The 19,569-nt window shown below is 38.2% G+C and overlaps 3 non-coding genes across 3 annotated transcripts; 1 reads left to right on the top strand and 2 right to left on the bottom strand.

Moving 5' to 3' along the window:
- Positions 1-10,402: 10,402 nt before the first annotated feature.
- TRNAS-GCU (transfer RNA serine (anticodon GCU)) lies at positions 10,403-10,484 on the top strand. Its single transcript has one exon. It is a non-coding gene; the product is annotated as a tRNA-Ser (tRNA).
- A 3,581-nt stretch (positions 10,485-14,065) lies between these two features.
- Positions 14,066-14,227, bottom strand: LOC131065870 (U1 spliceosomal RNA). The gene has a single exon (XR_009111494.1). It is a non-coding gene; the product is annotated as a U1 spliceosomal RNA (small nuclear RNA).
- A 4,644-nt stretch (positions 14,228-18,871) lies between these two features.
- On the bottom strand, positions 18,872-19,033 carry LOC131065877 (U1 spliceosomal RNA). The gene has a single exon (XR_009111501.1). It is a non-coding gene; the product is annotated as a U1 spliceosomal RNA (small nuclear RNA).
- Positions 19,034-19,569: the final 536 nt, after the last annotated feature.

Below are 19,569 nucleotides of genomic sequence, written 5' to 3'. Positions count from 1 at the left end.
CTCTTTCATTCGATATGATGGAAAAGGCATGGAAACTATACTCAAGCATTCAAGCATTCAAGCATTCCTTCAAGCAATTGATCATTCTAAGTCTCCATTCAAGGCTAAGTGTTGCATTCAAGACAAGGATTCAACCATTGAAGAGGAGATCGCTTACAACACATTACATGCTACAACATACAACATACAACAAACAACAACATCTATACCTTCGCACATAAGGATACAAACATCCTTACAACAAGGTACTAGTACTTGTTTTACATTACATTTATAGCATTTCTCATTTCTTGGTTAATTCCAAAACCGGGGTTTGACCTAAGGGCAAACCCCTAATCCCTAACCCCCCAATCGTCTTCGCTTTTCTGTGTGTAGGTTGCAGGTACGCGACTGAAATTGAAGATCTGGAATCCTTGTGCAGAGACGAACAGATCCCCCTTCGTTTCGCGGATTTTTCGGAGGACCGTGTGCACGCTGGGCGCCATCGTCCCGTCAACTTTTGCTCAAATTTGCAGGACAGCGTCGTCTCGACATTTTACTGCTAATTCCAGGTCCGCAGCTTCATATCATATCCCTATCTCAGTTTATAAGCGAATCTTTATCACTTTATATGCATTCCTAGTTCAATCTTTCCATCTACATTCTTTACAAAAGAGGGTATCCTTGCTATCACAACCCTTGAAACTCATATAAAATCCAATCTTGCATTGCGTGGGATTGGATCTTGTGGGTTTCAACCCCTCTTTTGAATGTAAAGTCCCTCCTAAGTGAAAACCATCAACCCTAGTGACTCTCCCTTCTCCCTCCTCGGAGTTGGGGAGGGGAGAACGACTAGGGTTCGATTTTTCCGCTTTACACTTCCACAAAATTCAACACGCTACGAGTTCTTGGTCGAACAGCTTTGGATCCCCGCTTATGATATCCCTGAATCCGAAACGATATGTCGCCTTGTCAGTTCTGAATCCCCATGGTACGGTGAATTCTACACCTATCTCCGCGATCACACCCTTCCTCCCAACCAATCAAATAACCAACGTAAAACCTTCATTCACCAAACTGCTCGATATACCATTATTGCTAAAACCCTATACCGACGCGGTCTTGATGGTACTCTCCTTCGATGTCTGGAACAAGATGAGATAACAAAGGCTTTGGAAGAGGTACATGAAGGAATTTGCGGGACTCATTCAAGTGGTCCGTCACTAGCCAAGAAACTCATGCGAGCTGGATATTATTGGCCATCTATGGAAAAGGATTCCTACTACTTTGTCAGAAAATGCAAGAAATGTCAAGTTCATGGCGACCTGATACATGCACCAGCCCAGGAACTACAACCAATCACAACACCATGGCCTTTTTGTCAATGGGGCCTTGACCTTGTGGGTAAGATTCATCCATCTTCATCCAATGGCCATAAATTCATTATTACCGCCACTGAATATTTCACAAAGTGGATCGAAGCTGTTCCACTTACCCAAGTCACCGGCAAGCAGATCGCCTCATTCATCCTCAATTACATCATTTGCTGGTATGGTGTACCCATGTCCATCATCACAGATAACGGTCTTCCTTTCAAAAAACAGATGTCTGTGAACTTTGTGAGAAATTCCATATCCAACACCGCTTTTCCACTCCCTACTACCCACAAGGCAATGGTCAGGCTGAAGCATCCAATAAAAACATATTGAGGATCCTAAAGAAGATAGTTAATGATGTCGGTCGTGATTGGCATGTTCAACTAAATCTCGCACTATGGGCATATCGAACTAGCATTCGAACCCCTACAGGTGCAACTCCTTATTCATTAGTCTATGGTGCAGAAGCTATCTTGCCTATTGAGGTTGAGATACCATCACTACGGGTTTCCTTTCATAATATGATAGATGACGAAGCATACAGAGTCTCACGCCTCCAAGACTTAGAATTACTTGATGAGAAGCGACAAGCTGCATACAACCATCTCAAATCCTATCAGCAGCGCATGAGCAGAAGCTACAATCACCGAGTTAGACCTCGTACATTTGAGGTAGGTGATCTTGTTCTTCGAGAGAATCCTCGCAACCAACCAAACAGAGAACATCAGGGCAAGTTTGAATCAAACTGGCTGGGCCCATATGTTGTCACTGTTGTATTCAGGTCCGGGGCATATCAGTTGGCTACATCAGAAGGAAAACCACTTGTAGATCCAATCAACAGCATGCACCTCAAATGGTTTTATACCTAAGCTGTACAGAGCATCAGGCTCCCCTGCATACCAGAAAATACCAAAAACATTCAGAAAAATATCCTGAAGAAAATACAAAAACATTCAAAAAAGTAAAGAAAAATCATGCATCCAAATGGTGAACAACCACTCCGGTGGCACCTTGGGTAAGTACGATGGTGAAAACCTGGCAAACAGACGCCACTCGTAAAGGCTATGGCTCCATTGTCTTTCAAACTTGTTGCGATCCCATCTACTTCATACATACATCCATCTATCCAAAACCATGGCTTGTTATTTCTCTGCAATTATGATAGTACTCCATACATCTTGCATCCCGGTTTTTCATCGTCATGTCTAAAACTGGGGACAATGCCTTTAAACCTATTGATGGAAGTGGATTCTACATTGTCTTATGATTCATTAAGTTCTTCATTCAGGCAATCATCAAAATACCAAAAAAAATAAAAATTCAAAAATGTCTCAACACAAAATCCAAAAAAAAAATATTCAAAACAATTCAAAATCCAAAAACATTGACAAAACATCAAAAATCACACAAAAACATAGCAACACCTTGTACATACTCATCCATGCAGATACCAAAACAAACATTGACAAAATACTCACACAATGACCATTTACCAATCGACCACACAATCCACATTAACACTCAAAAACTGTCTCCAATAAGGATGCATCCTTCCTTACCAAAACAAAGACAAAAAGTGACGTTTTCTTTGACAAGAAAATTATGTTAAGCTATCAAATACTTGGTTGATTTGTGAGTACAGTCATTCGTTTATCTGTATCAGGATCTTTCAGCATTGTTTTGTATCATTTGTGCATTGTTTCCGATGAAGTTCTGGGGCATGTACTAATGGTGTCTACGTGGGAAGTTCACTAAGTTACGTGATCATAGGCAAAAATACAGTCATAGATCACTACGGCTTGCTGATTACAGCGTATACCTCGACCATATTGGCATGAACCATTACCAAGGATCCTTATTCTTTATTCTTTATGTATATATTGTTTGTTTGCAGGTACAATGCTCATTCTTTGGTTCCTCCTACCTCATCCAAATTGGATAAAGGTTTTATCTCTTAGTACGGTATGCACTTGTCTCAGGATATGATCAGCCTAAGATCAAGGAGGACGATCCAAGTCATGCATGAATAGAGATAATCCTTGTCTATTCCGCAAGCAATACTCTGGTCGACTTGACCCTTATATCAAGTCGTTTGTATTAACTTGCTATATAAAATCCATGAAAGGAATACTCAGGTCATCTTGAATCATTATGTCAAGATGCTTGTATTCTCTTCCAACATTTTAAAGCTCAATGATGAAAATCAAGCACTATGGATCATCATTTCATCTCTTCTGTTTATATATTGCATTTTGTTGCATATCACCCATCCATTCCCTCATTCATATATAGGCTTTTTATGCAAAAAGTGACCATTAAAAGTTGGTCTTGGATACAATCACGATCAAGTACTCTGATACATCATCAATGCATCATGAAAAGTCTCAAAAACCTTGCATTCCTCATGGTCATATCATCATCGCATTTAGTTGTATCTTGCATTAAGTACATTCATGTCATTTTTAACTTAACATTGCATATAGTTCATTTTGGACATTCGTTTTCATTAAAACATTTGCATCATTGCATCAATCATAAATAATTAGATTCATTCTTGAGGTCAAATTGTCTTTTGATTGTTTTAAAATCATTTACTAGGCATTCATATAGTATCGATTATCCATCATCATTTTATCATCTTTTATCATTTATTATTGCATACATTCATTTATAGTTAAAAAGTGCATTCAGTCATCCGTTAACTAAGTATCATATTATGCTCATTTTAGGATTCATTCACATTGCATTCATTAATCCTCTTTTTAATTGCATTAAGGTGCAGTTATTAAAACATTAGTTATAGTATCATCACATTATCATTTATACTTGAATCATATTTAAGCATTTAGAATCATAAATCCATTTGTTTCCAAACATTGGTTCATAACATTTTATATCCATTATACATATGCATTCATTTAAACATTATCATATAAACATTTGTACTTTACATTTTGTTTATCCATATTACATTCATCTAAAAACATCTAGATGCATATTCATACATAACATCATTCATTCAACCATTACATTAACATCATCGCATAAATTATCATTGCATAGAAAACAACACCATCCTATTCATAAATCATCATAAGCATACATCATCATCATGGCATTACATACATACAACATTACATCAAAATTCAAACAAAACATATATAAACCTGCATTCATATGTTAGTATCATCATCAAAACATGCATATAAGAAACATCTCATCAATACATACATGTACACATATCCATCTAAGAAATCACTCATCATTCTGCATAAACATCCATACATAATCAAATGCATATCATCAAAATATGGGATCTCCTCATATATCTCATCTCATATATCAGAGTACAATGAAGTCTACAAAATCAGCTACCAAGAGCCATCCAAGATACAGTCCACAAAATAATGATACAAATACATATATGCATGAATGCTCTCTCAAATGCCACTTTGGCCAGATGTTGTCCCAACACCTCCCCCTGCTCCACCACTGGTGCCTGCACCACCTAATCCATCTCTCCGTAGAGGCCTCATCGAACCACCACTCCCTCTTGCATCCCCTGTTCTCTCCCGCCTCAAAGGACCCATCACTCCCCCACTGCTCTGCATCCTCTGTGATCGCTTTGATAAAGTTTGCCGCATTTGAGTATAACTAAGAGCTCGCTGACTCACTGGCACCACCTGCTCATATAACCCCCGCCAGTACTCTATCTCAGCCCGTGCTCGCCCAAACTGCCTCATAACCTCCCCTGTAGGCCCCTGTGCTCCTACTCCAACCCAGACTCTCTCCTGCAACTCCGCCAATCTCTCCACTGCAGTATCTCTCTCCCGCAGCACCACCGTCAGCTCTGACTCTCGTGCAAATAGCTGCACATCCCTAGCTGCCACCTCTGCCTCCAAATCCTCTATCCGCGTCTACAAGCGCACTATAATGTGATCCCGCAGATCTCCAGTGGCTCCCTCCCCGGTGTCCATAGCTGCCTCCCCTACACCTCCCTCTCCAGTAGTCCCCTCCCCTCTGTCCATCGAGATCTCCCTCTCCATCCCCCTCCCACTCAGCTGAACTCCTCTCGGTATCAGTGGTCCCTATGAGATCTGTAGAGGCAGTCCACCTCTCCCTCTCCGCTAGCTCCGCATCCCCAATCCTCCTCCCCCTCCTCCTCCATCTCCTCCACCACCTCCTCCATCTCCTCCACCTCCACCTCCTCCTCCTCCATCTCCTCGACCTCCTGCCCTCCTCCGTCTCCGTCCCCTCTCATCCTCAAACGTTGGGATCGGCTTTGCTGGATCCGATATCCGTGGGATCGGGTGTGCTACCCGGTACTGCGTATACTCCTCTGTCACCCCTGCATCAACAACCCTCGGTCGTCGGTCCCATGGCCTCGCCTGCAGTGTCTGAAACTCTGCCAGTGCCTGATCATAAGGTAGCACTGGACCCCATGCATACCTCTCTCGAATCACTCGTGCATACTCTCCAGATCCACTGGGCAGTCCCTGTTGCCGTCGGAACTGCCTCATCACTCTCCCAGGCACCTGTCTCTCTACATGGTATGAGGTCCTCCCAATGAGGAATCGGGTCATGAAGACATAAGGTAGTGCCTCTGCGTCATCATCCCATGGCTCACTCTCCAAGTATGGTCGCCATATCACTGCATCCAGGTCATCCAATGCCCGTCGCCACCACTCTAACTTCCCTAAGTGGGGCTGACTCATCATGCCGCTGTACATAAACATGTACGGCTGATCCACTGCGCAGAATCTCAGACTCACTGGTCGAGTCACTGGTAGGTGCTCCCACACCCAAATATGTAGCAGCGTCATGCCCATTGCTAAGGAACCCCTCCCCCAGTATACTACCTCATGAAGCTCCTGATACATGTGCGCCAACATGCACGACCCCCATGCAAATCGGGTCTGCTCGGTCATCATCATCTCGATAACCTGTCCCCATCCCACCGCCAACCCATGTGACCGCCTGTCTGGACACAGTAGTCCTCCCACGATCCCTGACAAAACTGCTGGAAGTGGCTCATACAATGCCGCTATATCCTCCCACACGATCGAGCCATCATCAATGAACACATCCTCATCAAAAATCCTCTGCACTGCCACAGTCCCCCAGGATCTATCGTATGTGACCAGCTCCCCTCGAATCGGAATCCGAAGGATGCGCCACACATCCTCTAGAGTCACGGTCATCTCCCCCTGCACCAAATGAAAGGTGCACGTCTCACTGTGCCACCGCTTTGCTAATGCTGTGATCAATCCGTGATTCATACGAATCACGGGCATGTGCATCACCTCGTATAACCCAATCGCGGCAATGCAGTCTATCTCCGCCTGAGTCAATCGGTCCCGCAACCCCTGTGTCATAGGATGGCGCTCGCGTAACTGCAATACGCGCAGATCCTCCTGCACATGGACATCCATCAATCACCATCAGTTGTTTTATTTTCAAACTTTCTTAAGTTTTAACCTAGACTATCAACTGATACTTTGATCAAGTATCTTCGGGTCTCAACAGGTAAGCAATCATGGCCACCTAGACTTCAACGGGCATTTATCCTAACAAATGACCTAAGTCTCATCAAGCTACTATGGTTCAAAACAACTCCCACTTCACATCGCCAACCATCCATCATTAGGCATCGAAAGATTTTCTTCATCCAAACTGGGGCATTTCTTTATCCTAAAGCAAAAGCGCTATTTAACCAACAAAAGCGCTAGTTTTCAACAATAGCGCTACAACCCTAACAACAACGCTCAATCAGCTATACAAAAGCGTTCAAACTGCAAAAGCGCTAAAACCCTTATACAATAGCGCTATTTTAACACAATAGCGCTCAATTAACCCAACAATAGCGCTACTTAATCAATAGCGCTAATGCAGGGCAAAAGTGCTCAAACCAGGGGACAATAGCGCTATTGCGGCACAATAGCGCTAGTTTATGGAGCAAAAGCGCCAAAACAGCAGTTCCAGCGCTCTTGCTCCGACTTGACTTGGACTCAACTAAAAACCTATCAAAAATGCACAAAAATTAAGTTTTCGAATTTGCGTACCGTTGGTCCGTAGTCATCTGGGCGTTGGAACCGTTAGACTCGCTCAAATCTGTGCTCAATGATCGGAATCGGCATCCTAGCTGCTGCTCGCTTCTCCAAACGTCACTATTAGAGCTCTCATTTTCAAATGGTCGTGGTCACAAATGATCTTGTTTTCACCCCTTTCACCCCATTTATACCCTTTGCCGACACCATAACTTCTCCCTGCTCATCGTCGTGGTCCCCGTGAACTTCCCGAGCCCTCCATTTCTCCATGTTTCCCCCGTTTTCTTCTAATTTTCACCCACATTGCTAACTCCTTCTCTTCTACCACCTCGCCAATTTTCATTCTTTTTCGAGAGATCGCCCGATTTTTCAAAAAATTTCGGCCCATCTCTCGAGGGGGCATACCACCCATTAAATTTACATTTTATGGGGCATTTCTTCACACCAATTTTTCTTTCTTTGAAACGACGCGATAAACCACACCATCTCAAAGAGGGGCAAATGTAGTCACACAAATCTGTCCAGCTTAATTATTTGATTAAAAATCCACTAGCCACCAATTAATTAAATTAATATTTAATTAATTCATCTCCAAACATTCTTCTATTAATTAAATAAATTATGTAATTTATTTTAATTAATTCATTAAATCAAATTTCAATCAATTAAATAAATAAAATCTATTTATTTAATTAAATCCCCCTATTCTTCTTTTAAATAAATTAAATAAAACATTTATTTAAATCATTATCCCCCCCCACTTGCATTTTCCTACAAATGCAACTTGCACACATTTATTGAAATAAATGAATTTTTATTTTAAATAAAATCCTATTTTCCCTCACCCACCAAATCCACTTGTAAAATCTAATCCCCTTCTAGATTCTTCTAACCCTTCCTAATTAGCCTAATCCATCTCCTAATTATTGTCACATTCCTAAGCAAAATGGAGTCACTTCTCAAAGACTCCAAAGTCAAGTCTTTGAAAAGCATTTAATGTTTTGTGTGTTCAACAAATTAACCCCCAAAGTCTTCCAAGACCACTAATGGCTCTTACATGACCATTTATGGCTCTTACATAACCATTTATGGTTATTTCAAACTTGTCCCCCCAAACATTTATTGTTTTGACCATATTTATCCATTTCACATTTGCACAAGAGTTTATCCATTGGATAAAAGCTTTATTCTTTGAATAAAGAGTTTATTCATTCAACCAACCTTGACTTTAAATCCCAAGGTCATATCAGGCATTTAATGCTTATTCCCTCTCCTCTCAACCTATCTCATATTGACACTTGTCATCCTGGGATTGGGTTGAAAGCCCTCACATGGATTTGAAATCATTCAATCCTGACCTTTGTTGAGATTACTCAATCTCAACCATTCATTGCTCCATTTTTCCTATAAATAGAGCCCATTTCTTCATAATCCAGATCCTGAAAACTTGTATGCATTTAAGATATAGGCATTTTTAGAGAACATTTTAGCATAGACAATCTAATATCTTATCATTTTGGATAAAATAAATCATTTTAGCATCAATAGCATAGTATTAGCTTTTCATTTCACATTTAGAGCTATACTACAATCTCAATCCTCCATAAGCATCCATAGTGCAAAAAGCTGTTGAGAGCTACACTATTTTGGAACTTGGAGAGGAGAGGAACAAGGGAGAAAGAAACTAAGAGCATCTTAGGAGGTATTTGGAGATGCCTCATCATGTTTGCTTTGATAGTTAAATATGCTTGCATGTTTTTAGTATCTCTCTTGGTATGCCTTTTTAGATTAGTTTTTGATTGACTAACACTAACGGTTTCGTGTCTTTTGTGTTATTTATCATTTGCTAACCTTGTGCCATTTAGGAGGGCATCACTTGCAAGAGGAGAAGATAATTTGCAACACTAAAATCTAATAGCAATATCAAATCAAACTCTAAAAGATACGGGGCCTACAACCACCATGTACCAAGTAAACGTTTTTTGTGCTTGTTTCTTAGTGTGGAAATCTACAACATTCTATGAGGTGTCCACCTTTTATAATGTGACTCTAGAAGCCTCAACCATTTCCTAGACAAAGTGATACTAAATATCACTATGCTTTGTGTAGGTATAATAAATTGGATTGTTAGGCAAACAAATGACACTTTAATTATCACATCTAGCTCTCACTTATTAACAATTGAGAGCTAATTTGTCAACACAATTTTTCTAACCATACCACCTCCTTACATGCATGTGTCACAACCATGCAATTTACATATATATTGGGAAACGTGACTATAGGTTATCATTTGCTCATCCAACTAACTAGTCCTCCAAACAAAGTAAAGACAATGTCACTTTTAGACCTCTAGCAATCTAAATCAGTATCCTAATTAAAATTAACAAAGGTATGCGAATCAACCAACTTGCCCACATGATCAATCCCATGATAATGAATGCAAAATTATTGCATTCTATGTAAATACCTTAAAACCATTTTAACATAAGTCTAGTGTTCTTTACTAAGGTTTGCTATAAAGCTAATCAAAACTCCCACTACTTGGACAATATCAAGTCTTGTATAAACTATGACATGCATTAGGCTTCCTACAATACTAACATATAGACACTTAATGACTAGTTGAAAGAAGATAACATTAAAATTAGTTAAATTTTAAATTAAGAATAACATCAATTGATTTTATTAATGTAAAGATAAAATCAATCAAAATAAGAAACAAATAATTTGTAAGTTCAATCCAAATATATGAAATACTAAATTAATTTAGATAATTTTCGAACTTTTAGACATTAAATACTGCTTAACATTATTTATTAGTGCAAGAATAAATTGAATCAAAATCTACCATTACAATATTCACAAGTGAAAATCTGCCCTCTGACTTTTAATATTCATGAAACAGATGATAACTATCGTCGCATAGCATCAAAACGTGATATATAATGTTAATCTAACAAATAAAATTAATAAAATAAGCGCGTTTAAACACATGAAGTCGCTTTGGCCGAGTGGTTAAGGCGTGTGCCTGCTAAGTACATGGGGTTTCCCCGCGAGAGTTCGAATCTCTCAGGCGACGTATGGGCTATTTTCTTCTATAACTTGAAATTTTACACGTGAATTTTGTGTCTGCAGTCAAGTTCATGCTATTTTGGACTCTCTTTATTACGTGAATTTAATGTCATGCACATTTAATTTATGAAATTTCGCAGACAAATCAGCAACCTACCCATTCCCTTCTTTTTTTCTCTCTTTTTTCACATATTTTTGTTTTTCCTTTATTTGTGTTTTCCCTTCCCAAACCCTAGGTGTCCTTTTATCACTCCTTTTTTGGCCTTGCTTTCAATCATTAGACCAGTCTTGTCACCTTCTTCCCCTCCCTTTATACACTTCCCTATACTTGCTTCCCACGCATGTTTGCCCAATCTCATCTATCCTTAGTTACAAGTCATCTATAATTAGTTGTCACCTCTTTTACTCTATGCATAATTGCCCAATCTCTATGCATAATTGCCCAATCTGATCCATCTTTAGTTACACATCACCTATAATTAGTTGTCACCTCCTTTACTTTACACATAGTTACCCTTATCACCCACCCTTAGTTACACATCACATATAATTAGTTGTCAGCCTTTATACATAATTGCTCCATCTCACCCTTCCTTAGTTACATATCATCTAAATTAGTTATCACCTCCTTTACATACTTTTGGTTTCTCTTTTCTACATTAGACCCTTTACATGCTTTTAGCTTTCCTTATTGTGACTTTCTCATCTTTGATTATTACCTTTCTGCCCAAGTATCAAGTATTCCACGTGGCTTCCAACTTCCTAGTCCATCCCTTAATTTCCCATATCATAACCACCCCTGGTTATCCTCCCACTCATATCTACTTTATTATCCCTAATTGTCTTATACACCTACTTGTACCCTATCCCTCTAACCCATTCCATGTAATTTAAACTACTCCCGTTCATTCATTTCCGTTTCCTTATATTACCTTTAGGTTCCCCCGATTCTTCACATACCATCACAAACTTCCTATTTTGTAGTTAATATCTTTTGCCTTCATAATTCATGCCCCTTTCTCACATTAGATGTAAGTTGTATCCTCTTAACTACTTTCCTCATCATTGCCCTCAACTCAACCCAAGCATAACACAAATCCTCACATTCTCCTTGGTCATTGATGATACCCCATGCTTTTACAAATTATACTAAAATAGCATTACTATTGTAAAATAGAAGTGTGCTCACTTAAAAAAAATCCTCTAAATAAAATTGAATATATGACCTCAACCATGTGAAAGTAAGTTGGTAATAGGTGAAAAGAGGTAGGTCCCATAGAATCAACAACTCAACTCACACAAACTAATAGGCATGGGAACAATTAAACACTTATCTTCACATATCCAAGCATGCAAATACATAAAAATATCCAACTCAACTTGAGTCATATCAGTTCATTCTAGGTGGTCATGCAACCCTTTTCAACATTGCATTCAACAATTAGTTTATCATTTGTTGCTAGTCACTTCTAATGATAAAAATTCACAATGTATAGTAAGTACCAATTATTCTTTGCACAAACATCTGCTTATTTTTCAGCCATTACAATTATCATAGTAAATGCCTTGATGTTAGAACATGGCAATGCTAGATTACAATTTTAGTTTCATATGATGGCATCGTAATCATGCCCCGAGCTTATAGAAGTTGCCGAAGCATCCAAGTGCTGGTACAAGTCACAAGAAATCAGTTTGCCAAAAAAATGACTCAAAAAGACCACGAAGAACAGAGCAACTGTCTAGAACATATGTCATGAATCACACTTGCCTTTACCACTTATGTACAATAGGGGATGTTATAGAAGATGCTTGTGGTCCACACACAATTCTGTTCATGACAAGCTTAGAAATATTTCCATGTACCATCATCGACTGTTAGAACTCTTAGGTATTTCACTGGTCACCCCAACAAGGTATAAATCACTTGTGACTAGATACAATCAATGTTAAGGCATAAACCAGGTAATAACAAACATTGGAGACAAGGGACACTATAACAAGCCCAAATCAAGTAGTGTGTTTTCAGCCTTTTACATAACGTTTCCCTAGTACATCAATCAAAAGGATTGAATAGACTCATAAGTTCAAACATAATATAACAAGGTACAATCCTGAACAAAGAGACAACACAATTGAAATAGCAAAGTGGATCAATTATGTTTGATTGCATTCATTACTTGTAAGATACATTTCAAACAATGTTTACCCTGCACTAGATTCATACCGCTATTGCAGCATAACAAAACATGAGACAGACAGAGACTATAATGAACAAGCACCAACCTCTCCAAGTTTAAAGATTAGACCTCTTGTTACTAGTCCAGCTCTTTTGCTAGACTCTCTCATACAAAGCGATGGTATCACAAGCATGGTTATGACTATTTTACTGGGATTGTGGATCAAGCATTCTGTATAAACCCAACATACCACTGTTGCAGCATACAAAACCATGAAACAAGCATAGCTTATAATGAACAGGCAGCAACCTCATTGAGTTTTAAAGATTAGACCTTTTATTACTAGTCCAAACACTTTGTTAGACTTTTCCCCATACAAAACAATGGTATTACAGTCATCTTTTACTCATGGGTTTAGTACTGTTGTATTATGTGTTACAGTTCTATCATTGAATTGTAAGTAAATAAGAAAGCAGTTTCTTATGTGTTTGAGACATCCAAACAGAGTTCTCAGTCATCCTTTAAAAAGGTAGACTCTTATCTGAGGAGTAGTGAATCTCTAAACATTGGTTTACTGCACAAACATACTCAAATGTATTCATTTAGCTGTCCTATGGATTTACATAGACCACCTATCCATTATCCATAGTTCCGTTTGTGGCTACATTTCATTAATGAAAAGGAAACAAATAAAAGATAACTCCCAGCACAATCCCTTGCTAAAGATGCCTGACATATGCTCATTCAACAATAAGAAGATTTCTTACCATACATTACTCTATTTGCCGTAGTTAATGAACATGACTGGTTTCTATCCAGAATTTGCCAATTACTGCAGAATGACAAACGAACATACTTTTTGAGTTTTTCTATCCTAATATCTGCATTAAACTAATATAGAGAGTGGCGAACATTAATGTTAAGCTGTCTGTGACTTATAAGTGGAATGGGTCAGACAGATGTTGAATTAACCTCTGTACCTTCTGTAAATACTGTACCCCGGAATCGAAGGAGAATGGCTATGTAGATACAGATTTCAGTTCAACCCCTGATTTCAACAATTTAAGATTTCAATAAAGAAATATTGCTTGAGACCCATCGATCTAACAACACTATTTACATTTCTCCTACTAAATAGAATGTGATTAACAGTTAAAAAAAAGTAAATACTTCTTATAATTGGTATTGTGTGGGGGCCACGCGAAATCGAATCCCCTCTGTAACAATTTTACCTTTCAAGGATAATTGCTCCCGGAACAACTTTAGCTCGATTATGTATTAGAAGAATCTCGTTTCAGTTCACACCTCTACACTTACAATCGAGTAACAGCAAGTCAGATTTTCAATTCACACCCCTACACTTACAATCGAGTAACAGCAAGTCAGATTTTCAATTTAGGGTTAGTGTTGTGTGGGGGCCGCGCGAACGCGAGCCCCCTCTGTCACAAATTATGACGTGCACTCTCCACAATGGGAGATGCTAGACAGAGCCCCCTTCTCGATGTGCAATGAAGGTGCTCTCTCTAGGCCATCGGCCTTGTTGATCACCGATTGACCCCGCCCAGGTAAGTATGCTTAGAACTTTTCCCTTCCTCCTACTTGTACTTCTCCTCCTCCCTGCTTTTCTTCCTCTCACGCATGTGGGATCTTTAACAGCCTCTGTAATTCATAGATCTCATCAGCAGAATACCAAGAAAAGAATGATGAGGGTTTACCACGAATGTAACAAATAAAAATTTGCTGCAGACTCGCCTACACAAAAGCTCACAATTACATAAATCTATGTCACAGGAGTCAAGTAATTATAACGTCTCTGAGAGATTCCCATGTACTTAGCAGGTGCATACGACTTAAAACACTCGACCAAAGCGACTTCTGAACGAGCTTTATATGACTGTATACTTCATTTCATAATTTGGAAATTTGAGTGTACCTGTTACACAGATGCTATGCCAGTGTCCAGAAGTGCCCAATCAAAGTTCATGAGGTATTTTTTGAATTCTTTATGAATTTTCACCATGGAATTTTTGGTCATATGTGAAGTTGAATGGTTTTGAGTGCAAGGTTTTGACATCATCAAAGATGAGGTAGAGATTATGCCAGTGGAGAATTTGGCCAAATGGATACCCCTTAGTCCTTGGCCCTTAGCCAAAGAGGCTTCAGCTTAAAAACTTGTGCTCTTATGTCTATTAGCTAGCAATTGTGGATGATATAAGATCTTCCATGAAAAAATTGCAATCTTCAGAGTCTACATTTTTCTCATATATTTTGAATTTGTTTATCTGATTTATAGTTTTAGCAATAATTAGCATATAAGTCATGCGTTTCTCAATAAAAAAATTTAGAAAATTACTTAAGTTTTCATTGGTATTAATTTTTCACACTTGTAGAATTCAAATTTAACTTACAAATTGTCTATTTCCTACTTTAGATTGATTCTATTATATGAAATTGATTCATATATTTCTTAAATCAAATTTTGAATTGTGACTAATCTCTAACACTATGAATGTACTTTATTTATTAGGGCACTCTTCCAACTTGTGAACTTTTAGTTGTGGATATGTCATGAGACTAAGGATGAAAATTATTTCCATAACGCATATTACATATTTAAAGTATTTTAATATCTTATATTATAGGGAACCGTATGTGTCTAAAAATGGTTAATGCTTGTGGCGTCGTACTTTCACATGTCCGCGTGATCTTATTTTAGGATTTTCGCATATTATTATCATTTCTTCTATGTCGTGCACTTAATCTTTATTATTTGTCGACATCTTGTCATTCTTCAGCTTTTCTTCCCTCTTTGATTGCGTTTTCGGCATTTTCAATTAGGTCTTGTCAACATCATCTGCGACTTGCAAACTTTGGTCGTGATCAATCTTATCATGTCAATTGGACATCGTCGATCCTAATTGGTGTCGAAATAGGGTTTTGTCCTCAATCTTTATCATTATCAATCATCTTTGATCAACTATCAATCGTTTTGGACCCCTTGTCAATCATCAATTTGTCAATTCCTTCTCAATTTGCGGCCGATTTGTCATTTGTCTTTTGTCATTTGACCTTTACCAAGTCGACCATTTTATCAATCTTTGATCGATTTTTCATCGATCTCAATCAATCATCATTTCTAGTCAATTTGGACCGATCAGTCATTGGTCCTCGTCAATTGGTGCCTACCAATTTTATCCTTGGTCAATTATTGATCAATTTGTCATTGATCATTGTCAACCAATGTCGACACTTTATCAATTATCAGTTCTAATCATTTAATCATGATTGAATCGACCTTATATCAATTGCATCAATCATTCCATTCTTGTCATGACCTAATCAACATCCTTTCATCTCTAATTAGTTGTCATCCTTTATACATAATCACTTCATTTCACCCATCCTTAGTTACACATCACCTAAATTAGTTAACACCTCATTTACATACTTCTGGTTTCTCTTTTCTACATTAGGCCCTATGCATGCTTTTAGTTTTCCTTATTGTGACTTTCTCATCTTTGGTTATTACCTTTCTCCCCAAGTATCGAGTATTTCATGTGGCTTCCAATTTCCTAGTCCATCCCTTACTTTCCCAAATCATAACCACACTTGGTTATCCTCCCACTCATATCTACTTTATTGTCCCTAATTGTCTTATCCACCTACTTGTAACCTATCCCTCTAGCCCATTCCATGTAATTTTACCTATTCTCGTTCATTCCTTTCCCTTTCCTTATATTACCTTTAGCTTCCTCTAATTCCTCACATACCATCACAAACTTCTTATTTTGTAGTTGGTATCATTTGCCTTCATAGTTCATGCCCCTTTCTCACATTAGATGTAAGTTGTATCCTCTTAACTACTTTCCTCATCATTGCCCTCAACTCAACTCGAGCATAACACAAATCCTCACATTCTCCTTGGTCATTGATGATACCCCATGCTTTTACAAATTCATCTTTAAAATAGTGTACTAGTGTAGAATAGAAGCATACTCACTTATAGAAATCCTCAAAATAAAATTGAATATATGACCTCAACAATGGGACAAGGTAAAAACCACTCAACCATGTGAAAGTAAGTTGGTAATAGGTGAGGAGAGGTAGCTATGGTAATAGGTCGGGAGAGGTAGATCCCATAGAATCAACAACTCAACTCACACAGACTAAAAGGCATGGGAACAATTAAACACTTCTCTTCACATATCCAAGCATGCAAATACATAAAAATATCCAACTCAACTTGAGTCATATCAGTTCATTCTAGGTGGGCATGCAATCCTTTTCACCATTATATTCCCCAAATAGTTTGTCATTTGTTGCTAGTCACTTCTAATGATAAAAATTCATAATGTGTAGTAAGTACCAATTATTCTTTGCACAAACATCTGCTAAGAGTTCAGCCATTACAATTATCATAGTAAATGCTTTGATGTTAGAACGTGCCAATACTTGATTGCAATTTTTAGTTTCATATGATGGCATCGTAATCATGCCCCGAGCTTATAGAAGTAGCTGAAGCATCCAAGTGCTGGTACAAGTCACAAGAAATCAGTTTGCAAAAAAAATAACTCAGAAGGACCACGAAGAACAGAGCAACTGTCTAGAACATATGTCATGAATCACATTTGCCTTTACCACTTATGTACAATTGGGGATATTATAGAAGACGCTTGTGGTCCATCCACAAGTCTGTGATGACAAGCTTAGAATTCAAAGACATGATATTATAATGTACCATCATCGAATCCTAGAACACTTAGGTATTTCACTGGTTACCCCGACAAGGTATAAATCACTTGTGACTAGATACAATCACTGTAAGGCATAAAACAGTTAATAACAAACATTGGAGACAAGGTACAATCAAGTTATAGAGTAGGAGCTGTTACGCCCTATGTATAACAAGCCCAAATCAAGTAGTGTTTCCAGCCTTTTACATAACGTTTCCCTAGTACATCAATCAAACGGATCGAATAGACTCGTAAGTTCAAACATAATATAACAAGGTACAATCCTGAAACAAAGAGACAACTCAATTGAAATAGCAAATGGATCAATTATGTTTGATTGCATTCATTACTTGTAAGATACATTTCAAACAATGTTTACCCTACACTAGATTCATACTGCAACAATGTTTACCCTACACTAGATTCATACCACTATTGCAGCATAACAAAACATGAGACAAACAGAGACTATAATGAACAAGTAGCAACCTCTCCGAGTTTAAAGATTAGACCTCTTGTTACTAGTCCAATTCTTTTGCTAGACTCTCTCATACAAAACGATGGTATTAGAAGCATAGTTATGTCATATTTTACTGGGGGATTGTCGATTAAGCATTCTGTATAAACTCAACATACCACTGTTGCAGCATACAAAACCATGAAACAAGCATAGCTTATAATGAACAGGCAGCAACCTGATTGAGTTTTAAAGATTAGACCTTTTATTACTAGTCCAACTAGTCCAAACTCTTTGTTAGACTTTTCCCCATACAAAACAATGGTATTACAGTCATCTTTTACTGGGGTTATGCATAAGTCTTCATGGGTTTAGTACTGTTGTATTATGTGTTACAGTTCTATCATTGAATTGTAAGTAAATAAGAAAGCAGTTTCTTATGTGTTTAATACGTCCAAGCAGAGTTCTCAGTCATCCTTAAAAAAGGTAGACTCTTATCTTACTGGGGTTATGCATAAGTCTTCATGGGTTTAGTACTGTTGTATTATGTGTTACAGTTCTATCATTGAATTGTAAGTAAACAGTTCTATCATTGAATTGTAAGTAAATAAGAAAGCAGTTTCTTATGTGTTTAAGACGTCCAAACAGAGTTCTCAGTCATCCTTAAAAAAAGGTACTCTTATCTGAGTAGTGAATCTCTAAACATTGGTTTACTGCACAAACATACTCAAAACAGGTAGCTACATAGACAACCTATCCATTATCCATAATTTTGTTTGTGGCTACATTTCATTATTGAAAAGGATACAAATAAAAGATAACTCCCAGCACAATCCCTTCCTGACACATGCTCATTCAATAATAAGAAGATTCCTTACCATACATTACGCAATTTACCTTTCAAAGATAAGTGCTCGGAACAACTTTTACTCGATTTATGTATTAGAAGAATCCCATTTCAGTTCAGAATCCTACACTTACAATCAAATAACAGCAAGTCAGATTTTCAATTTAGGATTAGCTTTGTGTGGGGGCCGCGCGAACGCGAGCCCCCTCTGTCACAAATTATGACGTTCATTCTCCACAATGGGAGATGATAGACAGAGCCCCCTTCTCTGTGTGCAATGAAGGTGCTCTCTCTAGGCCATCGGCCTTCCTGATAACCGATTGACCCCGCCCAGGTAAGTATGCTTATGCCCTACTCCTCTCCTCCTCCTTGTACTCCTCCTTCTCCCTTCTTTTCTTCCTGCCTCGTATGTGGGATCATTAACAGCCTCTGTAATTCACAGATCTCATCGGCAGAATACCGAGAAAGAAATGATGAGGGTTTACGATTCGGTGAGTAAAATACCACGAATGTAACAAATAAAAATTGCTGCAGACTCGCTCACACAGAGCTCACAATCACATAAGTATATGTCACAGGAGCCAAGTGATCATAAGGTCTCAGAGAGATTCCCATGTACTTAGCAGGCGCATATGCCCTAAAAAACTCGAGGTGAGCAATTTCTGAAGGGACTCTAGGGGAGAGGGGCCAGTGTACCGGGTTCAATTGTCCTTATAGTAATTGTGTATATAATATCTAGTCTTGTTACATATTTATATTATATATTATAAATAAATAATTTACATGTAAGTAAAAAAATTGGTCAAAATAGACCAATACTTACACAAAAAGAGGGGTTAAAATTTATTAAAAAAAAAATAGACCAATACTTGAACACG

Source organism: Cryptomeria japonica, chromosome 6 (assembly GCF_030272615.1).
Source record: "Cryptomeria japonica chromosome 6, Sugi_1.0, whole genome shotgun sequence".
Taxonomy (NCBI): domain Eukaryota; kingdom Viridiplantae; phylum Streptophyta; class Pinopsida; order Cupressales; family Cupressaceae; genus Cryptomeria; species Cryptomeria japonica.
The sequence above is the reverse complement of the archived record's forward strand: the minus strand, read 5'-3'. Positions and strand labels throughout refer to the sequence as shown.